The sequence below is a fragment of the Sciurus vulgaris genome (assembly GCF_902686455.1).
Source record: "Sciurus vulgaris genome assembly, chromosome: 6".
Lineage (NCBI taxonomy): Eukaryota > Metazoa > Chordata > Mammalia > Rodentia > Sciuridae > Sciurus > Sciurus vulgaris.
The window spans coordinates 45178814-45200819 of NC_136466.1; the positions used below are offsets into that span (position 1 = coordinate 45178814).

General features: G+C 37.8%; 1 protein-coding gene across 3 annotated transcripts in view; it reads right to left on the reverse strand.

The window, feature by feature from the left end:
* The window catches only part of TICAM2 (TIR domain containing adaptor molecule 2), a 30840-nt gene extending 19484 nt beyond the window's left edge, over positions 1–11356 (reverse strand). For all 3 annotated transcript variants that reach the window (XM_079145349.1, XM_079145348.1, XM_079145347.1), the window contains exon 1: positions 8628–11356. The gene's annotated coding sequence lies outside the window, so the exon portion shown is untranslated. The remainder of the gene's footprint in view (positions 1–8627) is intronic.
* Positions 11357–22006: the final 10650 nt, after the last annotated feature.

Consider the following 22006-nt stretch of genomic DNA (forward strand, 5'->3'; position numbering starts at 1 on the left):
GGGGGAGGCACTGAGAAACTCGTACTAAAATAGAACCATGCGGTGAGTCTCTCCCACCCGGTGAAGCTCGGCCCAGGCGGCAGGCCCGGATTCGGGCGGCTTATTAGAATAGGGCAGGGCAGCCTGAGTCTTCCCCAGGCAGCGCGGCGCACTCCAACAGTGGGCTCCTCCCACACAGCCAGCTTCTTGGAGCAGGTCCCCCAGTGAGAGCCTTTCCACACAGAGCCAGCTCCAAGCCCTGGAACCAGTAGCAGGCTAGGGACAGCTTTCTTCGGAAGTACTACATTATCAAGTTACTCCAAGACTTCAGACTACTGAAGGCTGGGAGGTGATACACTGGAAATCTACAGGGATACTATAAGCCACTAGAGGAAATCTGCAATATTACAGAGTCCTACTGACATCTGACCAATATGAGAAAACAAGGGAAGAAAATGTCTCAAACAAACCTAGATACTATATCAATAAAACTCAATGACAGCACAGCAGAAGAAATGTCAGAAAGGGAGTTCAGAATGTACATAATTAAAACAATCAGAGAAGCAAACGAGGAGATGAAAGAGCAAATGCAGGCATTGAAGGAGGAGATGAAAGAGCAAATGCAGGCATTAAATGAAGGCACCAATCAACAGTTAAAAGAGCAAATACGGGAAGCAAGAGATCATTTCAATAAAGAGTTAGAGATACTGAAAACAAACAAACAAACAGAAATCCTTGAAATGAAGGAAACAATAAACCAAGTTAAAAACCCCATAGAAAGCATAACCAATAGGATAGAACACCTGGAAGAGAGAACCTCAGATATTGAAGACAAAACATTTAACCTTGAAAACAAAGTTGACCAAACAGAAAAGATGGTAAGAAATCATGAACAGAATCTACAAGAATTATGGGATATCATGAAAAGGCCAAATTTAAGAATTATTGGGATTGAGGAAGGCTTAGAGAAACAAACCAAAGGAATGAACAATCTATTCAATGAAATAATATCAGGAAACTTCCCAAATCTGAAGAATGAAATGGAAAACCAAGTACAGGAGGCTTATAGGACTCCAAATATACAAAATTACAACAGACCCACACCAAGGCACATTAATATGAAAATAGCTAACATACAAAATAAAGACAGAAATTTAAAGGCCACAAGAGAAAAGAATCAAATTACATTCAGGGGGAAACCAATAAGAATATCAGCAGATTTTTCAATCCAGACCCTAAAAGCTAGAAGGGCCTAGAACAACATTTACCAAGCCCTGAAAGAAAATGGATGCCAACCAAGAATCTTATACCCAGCAAAACTTACTTTCAGATTTGACGATGAAATAAGATCCTCCCATGAAAACCAAAAGCTAAAGGAATTTACAAAAAGAAAGCTGGCATTACAGAACATTCTCAGCAAAATATTCCATGAGGAAGAGAAGAAAAACAACGATGCAAATCAGCAACGGGAGGAACTAGCTAAAGGAATAGCCAAATAAAGGGGAAACCAAAGCATGTCAAAAAAACAAAAATGAGTCAAATGACTAGGAATACAACTCATATCACAATAATAACCGTGAATGTTAATGGCCTGAACTCATCAATCAAAAGACACAGACTGGCAGATTGGATTAAAAAGAAAAATCCAACAATATGCTGCCTGCAAGAGACTCATCTCATAGAAAGAGATACCCATAGACTAAAGGTGAAAGGATGGGAAAAACATACCATGCACACGGACACAGCAAAAAAGCTGGAGTATCCATCCTCATTTCAGATAATGTGGACTTCAAGCCAAAACTAGTCACAAGGGATAAAGAAGGACATTACATACTGCTTAAGGGAAGCATAAATCAGCAAGACATAACAATCATAAATATCTATGCCCCGAACATTGGCTCATCCATGTACATCACACAAATCTCTCTCAATTCCAGAAATCAAATAGACCACAACACAATAATACTTGGTGATTTTAACATGCCTCTCTCACCACTGGATAGATCACCCAAACAAAAATTAAATAAAGAAACCATAGATCTCAATAACACTATCAACAATTTTGACTTAACCGACTTATATAGAATATAAAAAGAATACACTTTCTTCTCAGCAGCACATGGATCCTTCTCTAAAATAGACCATGTCTTATGCCACAAAGCTCCTGTTAGCAAATACAAGAAGATAGAGATACTACCTTGTACTCTATAAGATCATAATGGATTGAAATTAGAAATAAATGACAGAATAAAAAACAGAAACTTCTCCAATACCTGAAGATTAAATAATACACTATTATATGATGAATGGATAACAGAAGACATCAGGAGGGAAATTAAAAAATTCTTAGAAGTAAATGAGAACAAAGACACATCATATGAAAATGTCTGGGACACTATGAAAGCAGTACTTAGAGGAAGATTTATTTCATGGTGCGCATTCAACAAAAGAAGTGGAAATCAACAAATAAACAACTTAACACTACAGCTCAAAGCCCTAGAAAAAGAAGAGCAGACCAACACCAAAAGTAGTAGAAGACAGGAAATAGTTAAAATCAGAGCTGAAATCAATGAAATTGAAACAAAAGAAATACTTGGAAAAATTAACAAAATAAATAGTTGGTTTTTTGAAAAAATAAACAAAATTGATAAACGCTTAGCCACACTAACAAAGAGAAAGAGGGAGAAAACTCAAATTACTAAAATTCGGAATGAACAAGGAAATATCACAACAGACAGGAGTGAAATACAAAACATAATTAGAAGCTATTTTGAAAATCTATACTCTAACAAAACAGAAAATCTCGAAGACATCAACAAGTTTCTAGAGACATATGAATTTCCTAAACTGAATGAGGAGGACATACACACTTAAATAAATCAATTTCAAGCAATGAAATAGAAGAAGTCATCAAAAGCCTACCAACAAAGAAAAGTCTCGGTCTAGATGGGTTCTCAGCCGAATCCTACAAAACCTTTAAAGAAGAGCTCATTCCAATACTTCTCAAAGTATTCCATAAACTAGAAGAGGAGAGAACCCTCCCAAACTCATTCTATGAAGCCAATATCACCCTGATACCTAAACCAGACAGAGACACATCGAGGAAAGAAAATTTCAGACCAATATCCTTAATGAACATTGACACAAAAATTCTCAACAAAATTTTAGCAAATTGCATACAAAAATATATTTAAAAGATAGTGCATCATGATCAAGTGGGTTTTATCCCAGGGATGCAAGTTTGGTTCAACATCCGGAAATCAATAAATGTCATTCACCATATCAACAGACTAAAAGTTAAGAATCACATGATTATTTCAATAGATGCAGAAAAAGCATTGGATAAAATACAGCATCCCTTCATGCTCAAAACACTAGAAAAAATTGGGGTAGTGGGAACATTCCTTAACATTGTAAAGGCCATCTACGCTAAGCCCATGGCCAAAATCATTCTAAATGGTGAAAAATTGAAAGCATTCCCCTAAAAACTGGAACAAGACAGGGATGCCCTCTTTCACCACTTCTATTCAATATCGTTCTTGAGACTCTAGCCAAAGCAATTAGACAAACCAAAGAAATTAAAGGGATACAAATTGGAAAAGAAGAACTCAAACTATCCCTGTTCGCTGATGACATGATTATATATTTAGAGGAACCTGGAAATTCCACCAGAAAACTATTAGAACTCATAAGTGAATTCAGTAAAGTAGCAGGTTACAAGATCAATGCTCATAAATCCAATGCATTTTTATACATAAATGATGAATCTTCAGAAAGAGAAATTAGGAAAACTACCCCATTCACAATAGCCTCGAAAAAATAAAATACTTGGGAATCAATCTCACAAAAGAGGTGAAAGACCTCTACAATGAGAACTACAGAACACTAAAGAAAGAAATTAAAGAAAACCTTAGAAGATGGAAAGATCTCCCATGTTCTTGGATAGGAAGAATTAATATTGTCCAAGTGGCCATACTACCAAAAGTGCTATACAGATTCAATGCAATTCCAATTAAAATCCCAATGATGTACCTTATAGAAAGAGAGCAAGCAATCATGAAATTCATCTGGAAGAATAAAAATCCCAGAATAGCTAAAGCAATCCTCAGTAGAAAGAGCGAAGCAGCGGGTATCGCAATACCAGATCTTCAACTCTATTATAAAGCGATAGTAACAAAAACGGCATGGTATTGGTACCAAAATAGACAGGTAGATCAGTGGTACAGAATAGAGGACATGGACACAAACCCAAATAAGTACAATTTTCTCCTACTAGACAAAGGTGCCAAAAATATGCAATGGAGAAAAGATAGCCTCTTCAACAAATGGTGCTGGGAAAACTGGAAATCCATATGCAACAGAATGAAATTAAACCCCTATCTCTCACCCTGCACAAAACTCAACTCAAAATGGATCAAGGACCTCGGAATCAGACCAGAGACCCTGCATCTTATAGAAGAAAAAGTAGGTCCAAACCTTCAACTTGTTGGCTTAGGATCAGACTTTCTTAAGAGGACTCCCATAGCACAAGAAATAAAAGCTAGAATCAACCACTGGGATAGATTCAAACTAAAAAGCTTTCTCTCAGCAAAGGAAACTATCAGTAATGTGAAGAGAGAGCCTACAGAGTGGGAGAATATCTTTGCCACTCATACTTCAGATAGAGCGCTAATTTCCAGAATCTATAAAGAACTCAAAAAACTCTACACCAAGAATACAAATAATCCAATCAACAAATGGGCTAAGGAAAGGACCAGACACATCACAGAAGAAGATTTACAAGCAATCAACAGATATATGAAAAAATGTTCAACATCTCTAGTAATAAGAGAAATACAAATCAAAACTACCCTAAGATTTCATCTCACCCCAATTAGAATGGCGATTGTCAAGAACACAAGCAACAATAGGTGTTGGCGAGGATGTGGGGAAAAAGGTACACTCATACATTGCTGGTGGGGTTGCAAATTAGTGCAGCCACTCTGGAAAGCAGTATGGAGATTCCTCAGAAAGCTTGGAATGGAACCACCATTTGACCTAGCTATCCCACTCCTTGGCCTATACCCAAACGACTTAAAACCAGCATACTACAGAGATACAGCCACATCAATGTTCATAGCTGCTCAATTCACAATAGCCAGATTGTGGAACCAACCTAGATGCCCTTCAATTGATGAATGGATAAAGAAACTGTGGCATATATACAATGGAATATTACTCTGCCATGAAGAATGATAAAATTATGGCATTTGCAGGCAAATGGATGAAATTGGAGGATATCACGCTAAGTGAGATAAGTCAATCTCAAAAAACTAAAGGACGAATGATCTCGCTGATAAGCGGATGAGGACATATAATGGGGGGTAGGAGCGGTTAGCGTTAGGGTTAGAGTTAGGTTTAGAGTTAGGGATAGGAGGGTGGTAAGAATGGAGGAAGGAAGGACTGTATAGAGGGAAAAGAGGGGTGGGAGGGGTGTGGGGGAGGAAAAAAATAACAGAATGAATCAAACAACATTGCCCTATGTAAATTCATGATTTTTATTGAAAAAAAAAAGCTAATCCTGTGAGATTGAAAAACAAAAAATATAAAACTAATCTTCACCTGGGCACCTGTTTTGCCAACTTGAAGACACTGTCTCTCTTTGCTCAGTAGGTAGGAATCTCCAGATTGCCCAAACTCCTAGAAAAAAAAAAATGATTTCTTCCTCTTTTTGGTAAACTGAATAATAATTTTCTTCCATTTTCTGTTTTAAAAATGAGAAATGAGAACTGGTATAAAGGGCAAATCTTCTCAAAACTAGGAAAAGATTTTATAAGAATACAGAATTTAAAGGCAAATTGTCAAAAATGACATTGAGGAAAAATAGCTGTGCATTTTTAATATCAGAGAGCATTAGCAACCAACAATGTTTTAAAGATATCATAAGCTTCATGTAATATACAAGCTTTGTGTAAAATACGTTCTCCCTTTTCTGCAGTTTCTCTTTCCCTGGTTTCATACATGGGGTCAAATGCCGACCAAATAAAAAATTCCAGAAATAAATAATCCATGAGCTTCAAATTGCTTGCTGTTTTGAGAAGTGTAATTAAATCATGTTCTTTCCAAGACAATCCAACCTATACATGAATCATTCCTTTGTCCAGTGTATCTAAGCTATATATGCTACCCACCTGTTGGGTATCAGATCAACTGTCATGGTATTGCAGGATTAGTGTTCAGGTAATGCTTAGTTTACTTTCCGAAGCACAAGAAGAGTTAGTCATGCTGGTGATCACTACTCCATATTATAGTATATTGTTATCATTGTTCTATTTTATTATTATTGTAATTTCTTAATATGACTAATCTATAAATTAAACTTTATCATAAGTACCTATGTATAGGAAAAATCTCATGATATATAGGATTTGGCTTTTTATCTAATTTCAGACATCCATTGGAGGTCCTGGAATGTATTCCTCACAGATAGAGGACAATGACTGTACTATAGAGTAGCATTCAGTGTCTATTATCAGCCCATCCCACAGAAATAGTAGCAAAAAGGATCTTGTTCTAACAGGACAATGAGTAGTGAGGCAGCATGTAAAGGAGGGAAATGAGGGAGTATAGTCTGCAATGGTCTAGCAGAGACTCCCTGCAGGCAAAGAGAACGACATCAAGATCAGTGTCACTGTAGTTGAGTGGGTGAGAGGGAAGCTAGGAGATGAGATCAGAGTAGTCAGGGGCTAGATCACACAGGTTTCAAAGCCTTTGTAAGTATTTGGTTTTTATGACTCTGATGAGAAGCCACTAGAAGGTTTTGAAGGGAAGTGAAAGTTCTGATGTGTCTGAAAAAAAAAAAAAAAAAACAAAAAAAAAAACTGGTGTTGCTTGGATAAAGACAATAGAGCAGGAAGGGCAGAAGTAAGGACTTTACTACTATGGTTCAACTGAGGGACAGAGATGTAATCAGATTTGAGATATCTTTTTCAAGGTACAGTCCACAGAATTTTTTGGATGTTTAAATGTAGAGTCTGAGCTAAAAGGAAGAGTCAAGAATGATTCCTAAAAAGAAAAATCAGCAATGATTCCAAGAGTTTCAGTCTACTTGAATTGCACTAATTTTAACTGAAATAAGGACGATTACTGAAAGCACAAAAGAGGACTACTAGTTAGGTGTGGAATCAATAATTGTGTATGTATATACTAAATTTAAATGACCATCAAATTTCCAAGTGGAGATATTGAAAAAAGAATTGGATACATATATATTGGAACACAGTGAAGTAAACCTAGAGATAAAAATTTGGAAGGCGTCAGTTTATAGATGTTATTGATAGACACAGAATATGGCCTGGGACAGAAATAACCTTTGGGGGAAAATATGTCTAGAAAGAGAATAGGGCCAAGAACTGAGCCCTGTGCACTCTAACATTTAGTAGTTAAGAAGCCCTGAGACACAGGGGTGATCAAAGAGGTAGAAGGAAATCAGGAGAATTTGATGACACGGAAGCCGCGTGAAAAAGAAAGACAGTGATGAAGAAAGAATATTGAAGTGGAGGGATGGTCAGCTGTGTCAAGTGAGACTGAGGGTCATGGAAATGAGAACTGCGCACAGACACAGGTTCCCAAGACGTTCACTCATAACACCCAGACAAGCAGGCACAAGGAGGACAAATCGCCTGAGATGGAAGTGGGGAGAAGTAAGTAGGAGAAGAGGAACTAGAGGGAGGCAAATCTTTCAAAGAGATTCTTTAATAAAAAGGAAGCAAAGTGGGGTGGGATGAAGAAGGGGATGTGGGGCCTAGAGAAGATTTAAACGTAAGATTTAATAGCATATAGTTTTTAATTGAACAAAAAAGGAGAATGACAGCAAATGACTCAACAGATAAGGCATAAATGATTTAACAATATAAATATGACTTATACTTCAAGATCCATGAAGTTGGACACACCAGTAACATTTACCCTGTTTGCTTCAAATGTGGGTTGATCATTAATTTAGATTTGCTCACCTCTTTTCTGATTTAAATGAGATTTTAAATGGAGTTAACCCCATTTATGTTGAACACTCTATAGTGTTAAAATGGAAGGGTCATATGTTTAAACTCTAACTTGGGGAGAGGTGGGTAAATCTCCAGTATCCAGGGTTACTCTGCTACTGATTTTCAGATGGTGTCTTGCCCAGGCTGGCCTCAAACTTATGATTCCTATCTCAGCCTCCCTAGTAGCTGGGTTTACAGGCGTGCACCACTGTATGGGCAACTCGGACTTCAAAAGATCTTAACTAATACTGAAAAATAGTTCAAAACTACTAAACCAAATTATTTTGATTCAAATTACTTTGACATGAAGCCAAATAAAACTCAAATCAAAATCTTCTGCACTGGCTCTGCACCTGGCTGATGCTCACACCAGATTTCTAAGCCATTTAAGACACTGGGCTATTTGCCTATGGTTCTGAGGTTCCTTTCGAAAAAAAAGTTTTCTAGTCAAAAGGAAAACAGGCACAATTGAGCGGGATTTCCCATCGCAGTAAAGCAGCCCACAGAAAGGAGGTGCTCGCCCACCGCGCCTTGGAGCCTTCAGTGCCCCGTGCCTTCCTCCTCGGGTCCTGAACCTTACCCTATCCCACCGTAGGGGCTCCCGCCTGAGCGCCTGGAACTTGCCTGGCAAGACGGAGTTGTGCTGTCAGCCCTGGGCTCCTTTGTCATCTTCTCTCATCTGTTAGCCCAGTAGGTGTGCGACTTAGTCCTGAGGGAGGGCTTGTCCAGGTCACGAGGGCCGCAAATCTGGTCCCAAAAGCCACTGCTGCCTGCTGTCTATGCGCCCAAACTGAGTCACACGAAGGCCCAGGACTGCGGAGTCCCCACGCTTTTGGAGGGGCAATGAAACATAACCTTTGGAGGTCGCAGCTCGCCAGGCCAGCTTGCCACTCAGGGCAGGGCTCCGTGTGGCCACAGCAGGTTTAGCCCTTGATGCTACGCGGCGGGTGGGGGCGACTCTGCCGCTGCCAACCAGTGTTAAAGTGGCCGCATCACTCTGGGCAAAAGGAAGTCGCTGGCCAAAATGGGCGGAGGGTAGGAAATCTCTAAGGGGAACTATTGCCCAGGCAAATAAGAACTTTGCCTGCGCTTCTCGTTTTTCTTGTTTTAACACCCCCCTAAATCCCAACTTCGAGGATTGAAGAAATTTGGAAACGAATTCCACTGTGTCTGTTCTTTACAGACCCAATAAACCCTAGACCATCTAGAGGTAGAGCTATTCTCTTGGTTCGCCAAGACAGTCTTGATTTTTTCCTCTTGCTTTTGGGCTTTCCAACTACTGCTGCTTTACTATATCCCTGGCTGGGGTCCCTAACCCACCGCTCCGATCCCCACCCTCAAGAAAGTGTTTTTTGTTGTTTCATTCTTGGCTTTCCAGTCAAAACCGATTAAAACTCTAGTGAACACTAACAGAATAAAAAAAAAATTACTAAGCCTAATCTTAACACTGCCAAATCTTTTCACTGTTGCTACTTCAGATTCCCAATCTTAGTCATACCCTAGGAGCTCACTTCAGAAAATCTCTCCTCCTCTTATTTTCAGGCAGTCCCTACTCCCTGCCCAAGAAGAGGAACTGTTACCAAACCTCAGAGAAGCACCCATAGTAAATGGGCTTGAAGGTCCCTACCTGGGTCTGAGATATACTACAGATAGAGCTAAAAGTTATTTTCTTTTCTCTCCCAGCCAACAGGGTGGAACATTGAAGGCAAGCACTGGCAGAAAGTAATTACTTGGTTAAATGCTGCTGTGTGAGATATCATATTAAGTACCATGTCAACCCATTTCATTATCCTCTTACAGTTGTTTCTTCTTACTCTACCTTTCAACAATTCCCTTAAGACTGCTCTGGCAAACAATGGCCTCTTGTTACTAAATCCAACTGATACTTTTGTTGACCCTATTTCCCTTGGCAATTGACCACTGTCTCTTCTAATTACTGTATTTCCCTGAAATTGCCAACCCCCTTTCACCTTATTGCTCATCCTACTTGTTAAAATTCTTATTTCAGGTTCCTCTATTTCAGTGTTCCTCTTTTTTTGCAACCCTTCAAATCAGTGTTGCTTAAACTTTTTTATTAAAATACCACTGATGACAAATAATCATGTACTTCCCCATTCATCACTTATTCAAGTGCACAAATGAATCAGAATTAACTAATGTCAAGGTATACTGACTTTAGCTGTTTCATTTTCTCTTCTAAATTGCTCCAAATTTTGCATTGTTCCTCATAACATATGCATGTTTTACCAAGAAAATGTTAAATTGGTTTCAAATTTAATTACATAACATTTTCTCTCCAGTTTTTCAAGAAAATGCACCATTTATGCCACAAATATTTAGAATGCCTTCTCTAAACAGTAGGGATATGGTGTGAACAAGAGAAATGTGGGACCAGTACTCATGGGGATTTTATAGTCTGATCTGGGAATCAGATGGACATGTAAACAAGTAAGACAATTTCAGATGTATGCATTGATAATGAATAAATGGATGAAAGAGAGTCAGTGGGGAGTGCTAACTGAACCAGGGAAAAGACAGCTTCTCTGATAGGTTAAGTATTTTTCCTATGGTTTCACACCCTTGCAACCTTTTGCATTAAACGCTGTTGTTTTCAAGGTCTGTTTATAATTTCCGTGGATAATTCACACAGTCTCAGCATACACACACACATAAATCAGTAAGGAAAGACATATATAGATTATGGCGCCCAATACAATTTCAGAATACATATTCAAGGACACATGAAACATTAACAAAATTGGGTCCTGTGTTGGGCCACAGTGTAAGTATCATCAAAATCTGAAAGGCTGAACATGGCATGATGGTGTATGCCTATAATCTTGACTGATTGGGAAACAGAGGCAGGAAAAGTTTGAGGCCAGCAGGGGGCAACTCAGTGAGAATCTGTCTCAAAATAAATACATTTTAAAAAGTGAGGGAGCTTGAGGATGTAACTCAGTGGTAGAGCTTCCTTCGGTTCAATCCCCAGTACTACGAGAAAAGCATCCAAGTGTTTGGAAATTAAAAACTACATTTCTAAATAACCCATAGGTGCAAAATATAAACCATAATAGAAATAAAATATTTGATGTGAATATTATTAAAAATTCTATGAATCAAAACTTGTGGAACATGGCTAAAATCATATTAGAGGGAAATTTATAGTCTTAAATGTACACATTAAGATCCAGGAGCCATCTTGGGACTGCAGCGTGGCAGGGCCTACAGAAACTGAAACCCAGATTTGTGAGGTACTGGCAACCTTCAGTGACACTATAACTCTACAGAGTAGAAACTGTACTGCCTCAGAGCCCCACGGCTAGATGGGAAGACACACAAACAAAACGAAAAAAAAAAAAAAGAGAATAAAGCACTCCTAACAAACCAGATGCTCCAATTATAGACTCCATTGACAAAACAGTAGAAGAATGTCGGAGGAGTTCAGAATTCACTTAGTAAAACTGATTCATGACTTTAAGGAGGATATAAAGAGTGAAATCAGAGCTATGTTTCAGGAGAAGGTAGATAACTTAAATAAGGAGATGAAGACCCTGAAATCTAGAAGAAATTTTTGAAATGAAGGAATCAATAAACCAAAATAAAAATTCAATGGCAAGTAGCACCAACAGAGGAGACCACTCGGAAGACAGAACCTTAGGCAATCAAGACAAAATTCTCTGCCAAGCTTCACAGTGAGGTAAAGAAGCCCCTAATGAACTTTCGTGAGAACTTCAAGAAAGACATGAAAAAGTGTGACCACCATTATAGCTGACCTCTGCAAGCAACTTGCCAGCTGCTATGCATTGATGGAGAAGGCCTGGAAAGCCCTCACAGAGTGGCAGAGAGACCTGGAGATGAAGACCCAGCAGCTGGAGATCAAGCTGAGCAACAAGATGGAGGAAGACATCAAGGAGGCATAGAGGAAGTCCACAAAGGCTGGTGATGACCTCATGTGCTGTGTAGAAATCTACAACCAGGTCCAGTCCAAGTGGTTTGAAGAGATGGTGACCACCACTTTGGAGCTGGAATGGCTGGAAGTGGAGAGGGTGGAGATTATCTGGAAACATTTGTGCCAGTACACACAGCTGTGGCATGAAACGGATACGTTCAACCAAAACAAAATTGAGCCTGTGGACCAACTGCTTCGAAAAGTGGACCCGGCCTAAGACAGAGAGTTGTGGGTCAGAGAGCACAAACAGGCAACATTTGCCCTGTGGACATGGAGATCCAGACATGCCTGTGTGGTCCCGGAGGTCCTGCCCAGGAGAGAGGCTGGGTGTCCCACAGAGAGGAGATGGTGGTTCCTGATGGGTGAAGCTGCCCTCCCACCCACTCTCCTGTCCACTGAGGAGAGAGCTGGTGATTCCAGAAGGGTGATCTGGATGGCCCAGCTGGGGGATCCCAAATATTCCCAAGCCAAGACAGACCTGCAATCCTGCCCTTGTCTCCAAGACTGAAGCCCCCCAAACCCCTTGCCATGCTTGTTGCTTTGAGAACAAGTGAGGTTGGAAAAAAAAAAAATGCACATATTAGGAGAACAAAACCTGATAATCAAGTAACTAAAGGTTCATATTAGGAAATTAGGGAGAAAAACAGGGAATAAATTTAAATAAATAACAAAAATGTGAATAAGAAGACCAGATATTAAAGAAAAAAAAATAAAGTAGGCTCAATAAGAACAAAAGATGTTCCTTGAAAGACCAATAAAACTAACTATTGGTGAAACTATTCAAGAAAAAAAGGGAGAGGAAGAAAAGCCAAATGCCAGAAATAAAAAGGAGACATCACTGCAGATCATATCTAAAAGATGTAGGATGTTGTTAACAACTTCATTCCAATAAATTATTCAGATGAATGTGCTGTCCTAGGGCTCCTGCATGTCTTGCTGGGTATGCCAACCCTGACTAGTCACTCTCCACTACCCATTTCTTGGGGTAGTGTGCATAGTGAACAACCCTGAGATGTGATATAATGTGTCTCTCCAAGATAAAACAAAGACTAGCTAACTACTTGCTATAAAAGTGGTAGATTCCTTAGGCTCCTTGTTCTTCAATTGTGTCACAAAAATCACTGCATGTATAGCATCACCTGGGCCCCTTCATGTCACCCCTATAAGGATTTGTGGGCAAGAGGAATCAATGAAAATATTCTGATAGAAGTGCTAGTCATTGTGCCATAAGTATTAATAAAGTCCTTTGTCTCTGATCCAACAATTTCACATCCTCTGCTGATATTCATGTAATAGGCTAACTTGGTAGAGTGAAAGTAGGATAAATAAAATTCCAAACCTGATAAAAATGGACAAGTGAGACTTTTAGTGATGGTGAAGATATTATCAACGCCCCCCCCCCCCCAAAAAAAAAACACATACAAAACTGGTCAAAATTGTACATAGCTATATATACAAAATACAAAATACCTGAGTTGGTATAACAGCACTACCAGAACTACAGCATTGGAAGGCAAGCTAACTCGATATGGACTACACGGCAAAAAATCAGACGTAGTGATGCTGTCAGAAAAAAAAGAAAAGAAAAAGAAAGAAAGAAATCACAAACTTAGGAGGAAATAAATGGAGAAAGCACATAACTGTGTTAGCTTGAGATCGCAGTTTTACAGAAGTGAGCATCAGACCAATGGACTAGCCAGAAACTTAACAGGGAGATCTTAGAAATGAGAAAGCCACCAAGGATCTAGATAAGCTTTTCACACACCTCCACATGACTGGAAGACTGCAGAGGGGAGACACAAGAGAATTCACGATCTCAATACATTCCTTGTTAAGAAATCTGTGTTTATATGCAGAAAAGATGAGAGAACTCAATGAAAAGACTCTACACATCACTGGCTGAATGGAAGGCTGAATACACATGCAAGAGAAACTCAAGAGGACCTGGCAAAAAGTAAAGCTAGGGTTTAAATACCTTGAACTTTGAATGTATGTCTCAGCTCATACACATTCGTCAGAGAATATATGCCTTTCAGGTTTGAAGTGTATGAGTGCAGTCTTTGACCAATCATTGGCTGACCACTAAGTTATGATGACACAGGGATACCCCTAGGAAGCCAGGCATATATATATATACCACATTTACATACACATGTAATGCTCACAAAAAAAACCAAAACCCAAAATAAATAAAACTGAGCAGAGATATCAGCAATTGCATCCCAGGGATGGGTAGAATCTATAGATTAAATCCAGGAGAGTTAATAGAACAAAACATTCTATCAGGTTTCCAGAAAATCCCATTGGGAATAATGCCATATTAGGGGAATGTAGATTGATACAGCCATTTTGGAGAACAGTATGGATTTTCCTTTAAAAAAAAAAAAAAAAACTACCATACAATCTAGCAACTCCTTCTGGGTATCTATATAAAGGGAATGAAATCAGTATCACTCAAAATAGCCAAGATATGGAAACAACCTAAGTGTCCATCAACAGATGAAGAGATAAAGCAACATGGTATTTAATGTATAATGGAATATTATTCAGCCAAAAAAGGAAAGGAAATCCTTTCATTTGTGACAACACAGATAAATCTGGAGGATATAATACTAAGTGAAATAAGACAGAAATGGAAGGTCCAATACTACATGATCTCACATATATACATAATCTAACAAATTAAATTCACAGCAGAGTAGAGAGGTGGTTGCCAAAGACCACTGTGGAGAGAGATGAGGAAATGTTGGTCAAAATGTACATAGACTTGAAGCTGGGTTCAACAGCACAGTTGTAATCCTAGTTACTCAGGAGGCTGAGGCAGGAGGATCACAAGTGTGAGGCCAGTCTGAGCAACTTAGTGAGACCCTGTCTCAAAATTTTAACAAGGGATCGGGCATGGTGTGTACACCTGTAATCCCAGCAACTCAGGAGGCCGAGGCAACTTAAGTGAGACCCTGTCTTTAAAAAAAATATAAAAGGGCTGGGGATGTGGCTCAGTGGTTAAGTGTCCCTGGGTTCAATCCCTAGTACAAGACAAAAAAAAAAAAAAAAAAATTCACAAGAGAACATAGCTGGCAAGTGGTATGTATGAGGCCTTTTATGGGGGGGGGGGGGAGAAGGCCTAACTTGTTGGATCTCAAGAAGAATGAGAATAATGGGCAGAGGCAGTATTTATTTAATTAGATTATTACTGAGCATTTCCAGAACTGATAGATGAACTCACAACTCTGAGATGCTAAATAAAGTACAACTGGGAAAATATAATAGGCTTAATCCTCACTTAATATGCAGCACAATGAAACTATATAAAATCAGATACAAGAAGAAAATTTGAAAGTAGTCACAGGAAAAAGACAAATCTCAATGGAGCAGATGACTAAAAGCTGACTTCACAGCAACAAGACTTTAGGACACAATGGAAAGACATCTTCAAAATAACCATCCACTTGGAATTCTATGCCCAGAAAAATAGTACTTAAAGAAAGGTAAAATAAAGATATTTTCAAAAACCTAGAACAAAGTAAATTTGCTACCAGAGAAGCCACATCAAATTCTAAATGTTATACTTGAAGCAGAAGGAAAATTATTTTAAATGGATGCACAAAGGCACATTAAGGAATGGGGAACAAAGGATGTGACAAATTTGTGGGTAAATCTAAAGGAATATTAACTATGTAAAACAATAGTAATGACTTGCATTAAAGAGACAAAATATGTGACAATAGCATATAAATTAGGAGGAAGACAAATGGAATTAAAGTATCCTATGGCCCTAAGTCACACATACATATTGAAATTTCTAGCCAGGAAAAACCATTAACGGAAAAGTATACAGCTTCTAATAAACAGAAAAGAAAGAGTAATTTTAAAAAATCTGTTCAAAAAGAAAACAATAGCCGGGTGCGGTGGGGCATTCCTGTAATTCCAGCAGCTTGGGAGGCTGAGGCAGGAGGATCCCAAGTGCAAAGCCAGCCTCAGCAAAAGTGAGACTGTTTCTAAATAAAATACAAAATAGGGCTGGTGATGTGGCTAGGTGGTTGAGTGCCTCTGAATTAAATCCCCAGTACCAATCGAACAAAAAAACAAAGAAAGAAAGAAAATAGAGAAGAGTAACGTGATAGGGATCAAACCTAGGGCCTCAGACGTGACAGGCAAGCACTTTACCAATGAGCCTAGACTCAGCCCAGGACAAATAATAATAGTAATAACAAAAACATAGTACGTACAAAAGATGCATCTAAAAGTTAAGGATACATAAAGGGTAGAAGTGAAACTGTAGAAATGACATACTATACAAATGCTAACCAAAAGTAAACTGATACAGTCATATTACTATCAAGATGGATTTCAAGACACAGTTTATTAGTGGAAATAAAGATAATTTTTAAATGATAAAGCTTCAATTCACCTGGAAAATATAACAATTATAAATTTGTATGCACTCAATATGCCACTAAAATTTTAAGAAAAAGGAAAAAACTGATAGAACTACACCCAAACATTTGGAGATTTTAATACAATATAATAATGAAAATAAGTGTGGTGGGGGAGTGCGGGGGAGAGAGAGGGGGGAGAAAAAAGAAGAAAAAACTTACAAAAACCACCACAAAGGAAATAAAACCAAACATGATTAAAATAATCTAATGGATATATAGAGAGCATTGTGCCTAATGACTGCAGAAAAATAATTTCTAGTACACTAACACTTACAAAAATTGGCTACTTGTTAGGCCATAAAGCAATTGCTATCTCACTGAAAAAAATTTAAATCATATACAGACTATCTTCTCTGATCACAATGCACTTATGTTAGAAATCTATCAAGAGAGAGAACTTAAGTATACATCTTTATAAATTGAAAATTATAGTTCTAAATATCTATGGGTCAAAGAGCAAGTAGTAATGAAATCAGGAAATTCCTTGAAGTTAATTAAAAAAATGCTAGATATTGAGACTTACAGAATGTGGTTGGTGGTAGGAAGAATTCTAAGATAGGTGTACAAATCCCTTCTCAGCCCTGTGTCCTTTCTTTGGTGCAGGTACAACATGTAACTTGCTTCTTAGTGAGGTAGGATAGAATAAGAAATTGGTAGAAAGGAGACATAAAGGAAGGACAAAAAGATAAGATTTTAACTCAGAAGTTCCACCTGCTTTTCCAGGCCTGTCACTCCCTCCTAAATCCTGTCTCTTAATCCTGTCTCCCTTCCATTCGATAAATCTACCTGTGAACTGTTAATTAAATCCCCAGGAAACTTATTATGTAGACAGAAATCTATAATTTATGGGACTTTCCAGCATTATCTACTGATCAGATAATGAAGACAATGTCAGTCTGAGGATCCCGAGAATGACCAGACTACCATAAAGCACCCTAAGATCACCAGACTGATATTATTCCTACATACCTTTTCATACCCAACACACATTACATTTTCTTTAAAAGAGCCAGGAACACCCAAGACATGTCTCTCTCTTGAGATCACCTGCATTTTCCATGAACCTCTTTCCATATCTCCATCAAGTAAGCCAAGAATCATGCTAGTACTAAATTGAATTACCCTTCTCTCAGGGAATTCCTCAGACCCTTCTTTAGAGACATCACTTCTCCCATGACATTACCAGGAAATTATGGCCAAAGTGAAAGGATTTTGCAGGTGCAATTAAGCTTTCTATGCAGTTAATTCTGAGTTAAGGGAGATTAGCAGATGATAACAGGTGATACCAGGGATAACAGGTGGCTCTGAGCTTATCAGGTGAAACTTTTCAGGCCTTCCCCTAAAGAATAGATTCAAAACAGATGTTCTCCTGATGTCCTAAAACAAAGCAGTCATGCTGTAAACTGCCTTTATAGAAGGGAGGCCTCAAATAGTTGAGAGCCCCAGTTCTACAGCTGTAAGGAAGAGATGGGCTTAGAAGATGATTCTGGGCTCCAGATGAAAATACAACTCAGCTAAGTTAATTGCAGCCATGTAGGACCCAAAGTAGAGGACCCAGTTGACCCATGCCTAGACCCTTGACCCCTAGAAATTGTAAGATAATAAATTATGCTCTAATTTGTCATTTATTACATAGCATAAGAAACAACACAGAGATAAAGTAGCATTTGGAGGGAACTCTACACTTTAAATATGTAAATTGGAATATAAAATTAAGGATTTGAACTAAGCATCCATTACAATAACATAATGACAAGTAAATTCAACCTAGAAGAATTTAGAAAGTTGTAATCAGTGAAACAGAAAACATATATAACAAAGAAGAAAAAACAACATAAGTATTGGCTGTTTGTAAAAAAAAAAATAATAATAAAATGATCAACTTCTGCTAAGACTGATCAAGTAAAAAATAAAATACAAATAATTGCAGGATACAAAAGTAACAGCTCTCCTATAAACCAAAAATAATGCATCTGCTGAGAAAGAAATCAGGAAAACAATTCCATTCATAATAGCCTCAAAACCAAAAACAAACAAACAACAAAAAAACACACCTAGGAGTAAATCTAACCAGGGAGATAAAAGACCTTTACAATGAGAAACACAGACCACTGAAGACACTAGAAGGTGGAAAGACATCCCACGTTCACGGATAGGAAAAATTAATACTACTAAAATGGCCACATTACCAAAGTGATCTAAAGATTCAAAGCAATTCCCATCAAAATGCCAATGACATCCTTCACAGAAGTAGAAAAAACAGTACTAAGATTCATTTGAAATAAAGGATCAAAAATAGCCAAAGTAATTCTAAGTCAAAAAGCATCACAATATCCAACTTCAAATTATACTACAAGTTGTAGTAATAAAAACTGCATAGAATTGGCATAAAATTAGACACATAGATAAATGAAACAGAAGAGACAGAGAAAAACCTGCAGAGATACAGTCACTGATTCTTGACAAAGTGCCGAAATATATATTGGGAGAAAGACAGCTTTTAAAACGTGGTGCTTGGAAAACTGGTTGTCCACATATAGAAGAATGAGACTAGATCCTTATCTCTCATCCTGCACAAAAGTCAACTTGAAATGGGTCAAAGACTTAGGGATTAAATCAGAAACTATGCAATTCCTAGAAGAAAACACAGGGTCAGCACTCCAACAGGCACAGGTAATTATTTCTTCAACAGGACTCTTAAAACTCAGGAAATAACACCAAGAATTAATAAATGGGATGGTATAAAATTAAAAGGCTTCTACACAGCAAAATAAATAATTGAAAATGTGAAGAGAAAAACTACAGAATGGGGAAAATCTCTGATAGCTTTCTTCTAACACAGGATTAATATCCAGAATATATAAAGAACTCAAAAAATTTAATGCCAAAAAACAAATAACCCCATCAATAAATGGGCAAATAAACTAGACACTCCTCAAAAGGAAAAACACAAATGGCCAAAAAAATATATGAAAAAGACCTTTGACATATTTACCAAGTATGGAAAAGCAACTCTAAACTACATTGAGATTTCATCTCACTCCAGTCTGGATGGCAGCCATCAAGAAAAATATAATAAATGCTGGAGAGGATATGGGGAAAAAGGAACATATTTACATTGTTGGTGGGATTGCAAAGTTGCGCAACCACTATGAAATGAGTACGTAGGTTCCTCAAGACTAGAAATGGAACCACCATATAACCCAGCTATACCACTTGTTGGTATTTATCCTAAAGAATTAAAGTATCATACTATAGTGATACATGCATATCCATGTCTATAGCAGCACAATTCTCAAAAGTCAAATTATGGAACCAATCTAGGAGTCCCTCAATGGATGAATGGATAAAGACAATATGGTATACATGTATAATGGAGTTTTATTCAGTCATAAAAAGAATGAAATTATGTCCTTTGCAGGAAAATGGATGGAACTTGAGAACCCCATGCTAAGTCAAATAAGCCAAATTCAGAAAGTCAAGAGTTGTACGTTTTGTCTCATATGTGGAAGCAAGAGTACAAAAAGGGAAAAAAGGTCAGGGGTGAGAGAATCTCATGAAAATAATAGGGAGACCAGTAGAATAGAAGAAAGGGACCAGGGGGAGGGAAGAGGGTAGGGAAAGGGGAAATACTGGGAAACATTACTGACCAAATTATATTGTTGTATCATGTGCATGTATGAATATGTAACAATGAATCCCACTATTAATTACACTTTGTAAATAAAAATATGGAAAAAAACTACAAATAATCAGTGTCAGGCATAAAAAAGGAGGACTTTATTACAGATCTGGAATATGTTAAAAAGATAAATGGGCAGGAATAACACTGTACCAATGAGAAAGGGATTAAAGTGACACATAAATGCTCAGGTCTTATTTCATAATCTGTTACTAAAAGCCTTTTCCTATGTATGGAACGTAATTTCCCTACTCTCTTGGTCTTAATAAAATCAACCATACACAGCAGGTACAGGATGACACCAGCTAATACCGCAAGTTCTTGGGCCTTAATTCATAAGTTGTTAACTTGCTAAAATCTTTCACACTCTAATCTCAACTTAGAATCTTTGTGAGCTAAAAGTCTTTTCCTACTCCTCCACTTTTACAACCCATAGGATATGCCTTTTCTCATTCCTTTATTCTTAATCAAATCAATCGTAAATTTCAGGCATGGAATAGTGTCAGATGTGTACAAGTCTTCCACAAGAAACTCCAGAAATTATCATGAAAATATCAGACCCTTCTTTACCCTCCCCAGCCACTTTAAAAGAGACTGACCCATTCTCTTAGTTTTGACTTCTCTCCCATTCAGGGTTGTCTGCCCCCACCCCACTGCATTAAAGCTTGGCCTGTATATTTGTGCTCCTAGACTTCGATTCTGTTTTTACCAGCACTGAGTCCAAAGTTCCAGTTCCTGTCTCTGGTGTTGCTAATAAATGTGAAAATACAGATATTGAAATGGAAAGATTTTTCAGGAACCAATATTACAGAAGAAACAAAAAGTGTGCACTCTAATGATAAAAGAAAATGAAATCAACATCTCAAAGAAGACATGAGGCCCAAACAACATTTCACTTATGACTTCTAAAAAACTTTTAAGAGGTAACACAAATCATATAGAAGCACCTCTAGAAAATAATCAGTTTCTGACTCATTTTGTAAGACAAATACAGCCTTGATAAATTAAGCAAAAAATCTTAAATCAAATCCAGTTAACAAAAACAAACCAACCACACCATGGTCAGATTGGTTTTATGCCAGGAAGAGATTGGCTTTTGTTGATGCAGGAGTAAATGATCAGATTATGAGAACCATAACCTAATCAGTCTATCCTAATTTGAATGGACTAAGTGGGGGGTAATTAGGCAAACGGGTCATGGTTGAAGGGAAGTCAAATCAAGCGGGGCATGGGCCTTGGAAATTATGTCTTGTTTCCTGGCGCCTTCCTCTCCCTACTTCCCTGCTACTAGAAGGTGAGCAGCTTTCCTCTGCTGTGCCCTTACATCATGATGCTTCATCTCACCTTGGGCTTAGAAGAATGGATAAAGCCTGCAGACTATGGACTGAAGCTCTGAAACCATGAGTCAAAATAAACGTTTTTCCCAAAATCTTTATGGGGTATTTTAATCTTATGAGGTATTTTGGTCACAGCAACAAAAAGCTGACTTAACACAGCTGGTTTAATAGTAGAAAGCCAATTCATATAACTGGGTCCATTAAAAGAGTAAAGGCAGAAAAAACATGATTTTTCTCAAAAATTATAAGAAGTTTTGATAAAACTCAACCTGATTTATGATGATTAAAAAACTTCTCACACTTAGAAATTTCTAAATTTAATAAAAATACTTTAAGATGCTTACAGGATAACTTAAAAGCATTCCCAGAAAACAGGTATGCTTATTAAGATCAGTTCTATTCAATACTGCACTGGAGGTCCCTGCAAACGAAATTTCATAAGAAAAAAAGATGCAAGAACAGAAAGACAAATTCATTATTAATTGTAGACAAAACATGCCTATATATATATAAAGTCCAAAAGAATCTACAGATAAATTAGTTGAATCTATGAGAGAATTTGGCAAGGTTGATGAATAGAAAAGTCAATTTGAAAA